The 5,887-nt window shown below is 27.6% G+C and overlaps 1 long non-coding RNA gene across 2 annotated transcripts; it reads right to left on the reverse strand.

Moving 5' to 3' along the window:
• Positions 1 to 4,547: 4,547 nt before the first annotated feature.
• LOC127278025 (uncharacterized) lies at positions 4,548 to 5,664 on the reverse strand. 2 transcript variants are annotated; one of them, XR_007842439.1, is made up of 3 exons: positions 5,521 to 5,664; positions 4,873 to 5,034; positions 4,548 to 4,710 (listed from the first exon to the last, which is right to left on the reverse strand). It is a non-coding gene; the product is annotated as an uncharacterized LOC127278025 (long non-coding RNA). The 2 variants fall into 2 exon arrangements; XR_007842440.1 differs by lacking the exon at positions 5,521 to 5,664 and adding an exon at positions 5,197 to 5,340.
• Positions 5,665 to 5,887: the final 223 nt, after the last annotated feature.

Raw genomic sequence — 5,887 nt, forward strand, 5'->3', positions numbered from 1 at the left:
AACGTATAAAAAGAATATCAAGTCGTTAAAATTAAAAAAAAAGAACTTTAATTTGCATATATTCAGTTATGTGTGCATAATTATAAAGTAATGAAAAAAAATTGAAATTCCCACTTTCAAAATATTATTTAAAAAAGAAAAACAAACAATCTTATTTAACACTAATCGTAAAAATAATTTATTGATGAACATTATTCTGTTTGATCAAAGAAACGATCGTTAGTTTGAATTTGATTATTTTTCAGAATGGAACAAATTGTGAATTAATGGATTTAATGTATATATATATATATATGAATGTATACATATATACACAAAGTGATAATGCAGCGTTCGTTTTTCGATGATCAATAACGAATGAAATACCGGAGGGACCTTCTGAAAATAGATCGTCTTCACACTTTGTGCCAGGGATGAAAATTAAAAATAGGTCTGCTAGTGCATCGTTCGCACTCAATCGACGTTCAATGGCACACATCCAATGTTTGATCGCATTCATTAATTAAGCTCATTGACTTGTAATTTTCGATATACACCTCGTGACCCACTGCACGATATTCTTATATAAATTCCAATTTTATTTTAATGTTTTTTTGCGCATAAAATATTCACTTAGAAACACAGAAAATTAAAAAGCATTAAAATAAACTGTAACGCTTATTATTTTAATTCAATTTTTCTTATTTTAATACCAAAATGGATTAAAATAAGCAAAATTGGATTAAAATAATAATCATTGCAGCTTATTTTAATGCCTTTTAATTTTCTGTGAACACATTTTTCTAATTAATTTACATACTCGTTATTTATTTAAAAAAAAAATTATTTAAACATTTTTAGTAAAAAAAAAAACAATTATTATTTATGAAAAATATATCTCTTACCTTAGTCTGCAATCGATGTTTCATATATTTCGAACAATGAGATATTTGGTGAAAACACACACGCTATTTAAAAATTTTCGAACACTCTCGAAACTATTGTATACGTTTAAATTAAAAAACAAAATACTTTTTCTAAAAGATATAAGCGATCACGATTTTAAGAATTTCGAATACTCCCGAAATAAAAAATTTACTAAAATGACAAAAAAAAATCAAGTACTCCCGAAGCTATTTATGTTCAAATCTGAAAATAATAAATAAAAAAGACGATAAAAAAAAGAAATAATATATTAATATAATAATAAGAATTAATATAATTAATATAATATTAAGATGAGTCGGAAATTCAGCATTGCACAGTGGCCGATTTCTCGAAAAACCTGGCCAAAAATCGAAAAATGATATGATTTCAACCAAAATTGGTATACCCATGTTTTTTGGGCTTCTCAATTCAAATTTTACATTGGTTGTGTCAAATTCAAAATGGCGGATCCAAAATGGCCGTTTAGATTTTAAAAAACTTTGCTGAAAATCGAAAAATGATACGATTTCAACCAAAATTGGTATACCCATGTTTTTAGGGCTTCTGAATTCAAATTTTACATTGGTTGTGTCAAATTCAAAATGGCGGATCCAAAATGGCCGTTTAGATTTTAAAAAACTTTGCTGAAAATCGAAAAATGATACGATTTCAATCAAAATTGGTATATCCATGTTTTTTGGGCTTCTGAATTCAAATTTTACATTGGTTGTGTCAAATTCAAAATGGCGGATCCAAAATGGCCGTTTAGATTTTAAAAAACTTTGCTGAAAATCGAAAAATGATACGATTTCAACCAAAATTGGTATACCCATGTTTTTTGGGCTTCTGAATTCAAATTTTACATTGGTTGTGTCAAATTCAAAATGGCGGATCTAAACTGGCCGTTTAGATTTTAAAAAACTTTGCTAAAAATTAAAAAATTGTACGATTTTAACCAAACTTAGTATACTTACGTTTACTAGGTTTCTGAAATCAAATTTTAGATTTGTTTTATCAAATTCAATATGGCGGATCTAAAATATTTGCTGGTATTATAAAATTGCGTAAATGTGTTAGAGCTTATTTTTTTTAAATTACAGACAGTGCTTAAATTTTAGTTTAAAGCGAATGCGAATGAAGAAAAAGTCAGTCTTTCACGTTCAGTTGCACCGCCGGCCGGTGCAACGCGCTGTCGGTAAACCGCGCTTAGTGAAATAAAAAGTGATACCAAAACTGCAGGGGCAGCTTGGGGCAACTGATTTCAATTAAAATGAATTAAAAATATATTCTAGTTTATGATAATACCAGGTAGAGCGCGGATATCGGTGGATTTCACAACTATTTTCATGATTTACGTTGATAAAACAATACAAAAATCGTCGCCATGAATAGCGATGTTTAATGTCATTTTTTAAAAACTGTACGTTTTAAATGTGATTATAAATACATTCAACATATTTCATACACCTTTGTTAATAATTCCCAAAAAAAGATATTCAAAAATCTGCTGTATATTAGTATATTTTCACTATTTTAACTGTGACGAAAATTTATAGTTATGAAACGTTCTGAGTAAATCTCTGGCAAAGATCACTTTTACTTGTTCACATAATAAATTGGTGATAAAAAAAGTGAAATTTTTTTTCGCAAAATTATGCAGTGAACCCTCCTTTATAATATTCAACAATAAAAAGTATAAATTTCTAAAAAAATTTTTTTGACTTTTGGCCAGGTTTTTCGGGAAATCGGCCACTGTGCATTGCTGTGATTTTAAAATCACTTCGCCAAACACAAATAATTATAATATAGAATTTTATTTTTAATGGAAATAATTATAATTTCAGGTTTTTATTAAAAAAATTATAGCCATGCATGTAAAATCCATTGTGTAAATTCAACAAAGCCTGTCTTAAAAATTTTGCATCTTAAAATGAGACTTTCTTTTTGTAATTTTTTTTTTAAATATATACTGTTAGAAAAATCTGTATTAGATTTAATATACATGTGTATGAAGCAAATATTCACTACAGGTACACTGTAAAAAATTAAGGAGTTAACGTTACTGGGAGTGGGTTGGGAGTTAAAATTTTCGAGTTAAAAATCAACTCAAAAAGGGAGTTAATAATTAAATTAACTCCTTACAACCAACTCCCTAAGCATAAAATTAACTCTTAAACATTAACTTCCTTCACTTCAACTCCAAAAGGGTGGGACTTTTATAGCATCCCCTAGGGAGTTGAAATTCAACTCCTTTTTTTTACAGTGTATTAAAATCTAAGATACATGTATATTAATTTTAATGTGCCAACAAGGTCTGTGAACTTGCGACCGACACTTTGAAATTTTTAAAATTTTTTTATAGCATTCAATTGTCCACGAAAAGTCCACCTTTGTCCAACAAAAGATTTTAATTGTCCACCTTTTGTTTAAATAAAAAATGGAAAAAATAATTTTTTCAAGTCGAAAGTTCAAAAATTAGTAATTAACATTCACTAGAGCACTCATCGGTTATTTAGCGTTAATAGACGTTTGTCCAACAGAAAATTTCTTTTCTAAATAAAAAAAAAAAAAAAAAAAGTTTATTTTGGGTAAAAATACTGAAATATGGCGAAATACCAATTTTACCGTTTCCACTACATTTATTGTTTGTCCACGGTAAGCTCAAATAGACAATCAAAGTTATGCCCTAAATTATCAATTCATTCATTCCTTTAGACTGCAGAGATGAATAAAACTTAAATATGATAGTATTTTACTTGTAACAAGTTTCCTAAAAAATCAAAGGTTGGACAATTAAATCCACTAGTTGGACAATTAAATTCACTAGTTGGACAATTAAAATTATGTCCTAAATCATCAATTCATTCATTCCTTTAGACTGCAGAGATGAATAAAATTTAAATTTGATAGTATTTTACTTATAAAGCGTATCCTAAAAAATCAAAGGTTGGAGAATTAAATCCACTAGTTGGACAATTAAATCTACTAATTAGACAATTAAAATTATGCACTAAATCATCAATTCATTCATTCCTTTAGACTGCAGAGATGAAGAAAAATTAAATTTGATAGTATTTCACTTATAAAGCGTATCCTCAAAATTCAAAGGTTGGACAATTAATTAATTAATTAATTCCAAAACATTAATTCATTCATTCCTTTAGACCGTAAAAAAAAATTGAAATTGATAGTTTTCCACTTGAAACGCGATTTCTTTAAATTCTAGAATTGGACAATTAAATATACTAGTTGGACAATTCTTAGTACTAGTTGGACAATTGATATTGATACCAAATTCATTAATGAATCCATATTTTTTGACCGTACAGAAGAAGAAAAGTTAAAATTGATAGTTTTCCACTTGAAACGCGATTTCTTTAAATTCTAGGGTTGGACAATTCAAAATACTAGTTCGACAATTGAATCTACTAATTGGACAATTCAGTGCACGAGTTGGACAATCAAATTTGATAATTAATTTATGAATGAATCCATTTTTTAGACTGAATGGAAGAAGAAAAATTAAAAATTGATAGTTTTTCACTTGTATCCCGATAATCTTATTGTTCTAAAATGAGGACATAATTTTAATTGTCCAACTAGTGAATTTAATTGTCCAACTAGTGGATTTCATTGTCCAACCTTTGATTTTTTAGGAAACTTGTTACAAGTAAAATACTATCAAATTTAAATTTTATTCATCTCTGCAGTCTAAAGGAATGAATGAATTGATGATTTAGGACATAATTTTAATTGTCCAACTAGTGAATTTAATTGTCCAACTAGTGGATTTAATTGTCCAACCTTTGAATTTTAAGGAAACGTGTTACAAGTAAAATGCTATCAAATTTAAGTTTTATTCATATCTGCAGTCTAAAGGAATGAATGAATTGATGATTTAGGGCATAATTTTAATTGTCTAACTAGTGAATTTAATTGTCCAACTAGTGGATTTAATTGTCCAACCTTTGATTTTTTAGGAAACTTGTTACAAGTAAAATACTATCAAATTTAAATTTTATTCATCTCTGCAGTCTAAAGGAATGAATGAATTGATGATTCAGGACATAATTTTAATTGTCCAACTAGTGAATTTAATTGTCCAACTAGTGGATTTAATTGTCCAACCTTTGATTTTGTAGGAAACTTGTTACAAGTAAAATACTATCAAATTTAAATTTTATTCATCTCTGCAGTCTAAAGGAATGAATGAATTGATGATTTAGTGCATAATTTTAATTGTCCAACTAGTGATTTTAATTGTCCAACTGGTGGATTTAATTGTCCAACCTTTGAATTTTAAGGAAACGTGTTAGAAGTAAAATACCATCAAATTTAAGTTTTATTTATATCTGCAGTCTAAAGGAATGAATGAATTGATGATTTAGGACATAATTTTAATTGTCCAACTAGTAGATTGCATTGTCCAACTAGTGGATTTAATTGTCCAACCTTTGATTTTTAAGGAAACGTGTTACAAGTAAAATGCTATCAAATTTAAGTTTTATTCATATCTGCAGTCTAAAGGAATGAATGAATTGATGATTTAGGGCATAATTTTAATTGTCTAACTAGTGAATTTAATTGTCCAACTAGTGGATTTAATTGTCCAACCTTTGAATTTTAAGGAAACGTGTTAGAAGTAAAATACCATCAAATTTAAGTTTTATTTATATCTGCAGTCTAAAGGAATGAATGAATTGATGATTTAGGACATAATTTTAATTGTCCAACTAGTAGATTGCATTGTCCAACTAGTGGATTTAATTGTCCAACCTTTGATTTTTAAGGAAACGTGTTACAAGTAAAATGCTATCAAATTTAAGTTTTATTCATATCTGCAGTCTAAAGGAATGAATGAATTGATGATTTAGGGCATAATTTTAATTGTCTAACTAGTGAATTTAATTGTCCAACTAGTGGATTTAATTGTCCAACCTTTGATTTTTTAGGAAACTTGTTACAAGTAAAATACTATCAT

This window comes from Leptopilina boulardi, unplaced genomic scaffold (genome assembly GCF_019393585.1).
Source record: "Leptopilina boulardi isolate dan_hultmark-lab unplaced genomic scaffold, ZJU_Lbou_2.1 LbouV2_193, whole genome shotgun sequence".
Lineage (NCBI taxonomy): Eukaryota > Metazoa > Arthropoda > Insecta > Hymenoptera > Figitidae > Leptopilina > Leptopilina boulardi.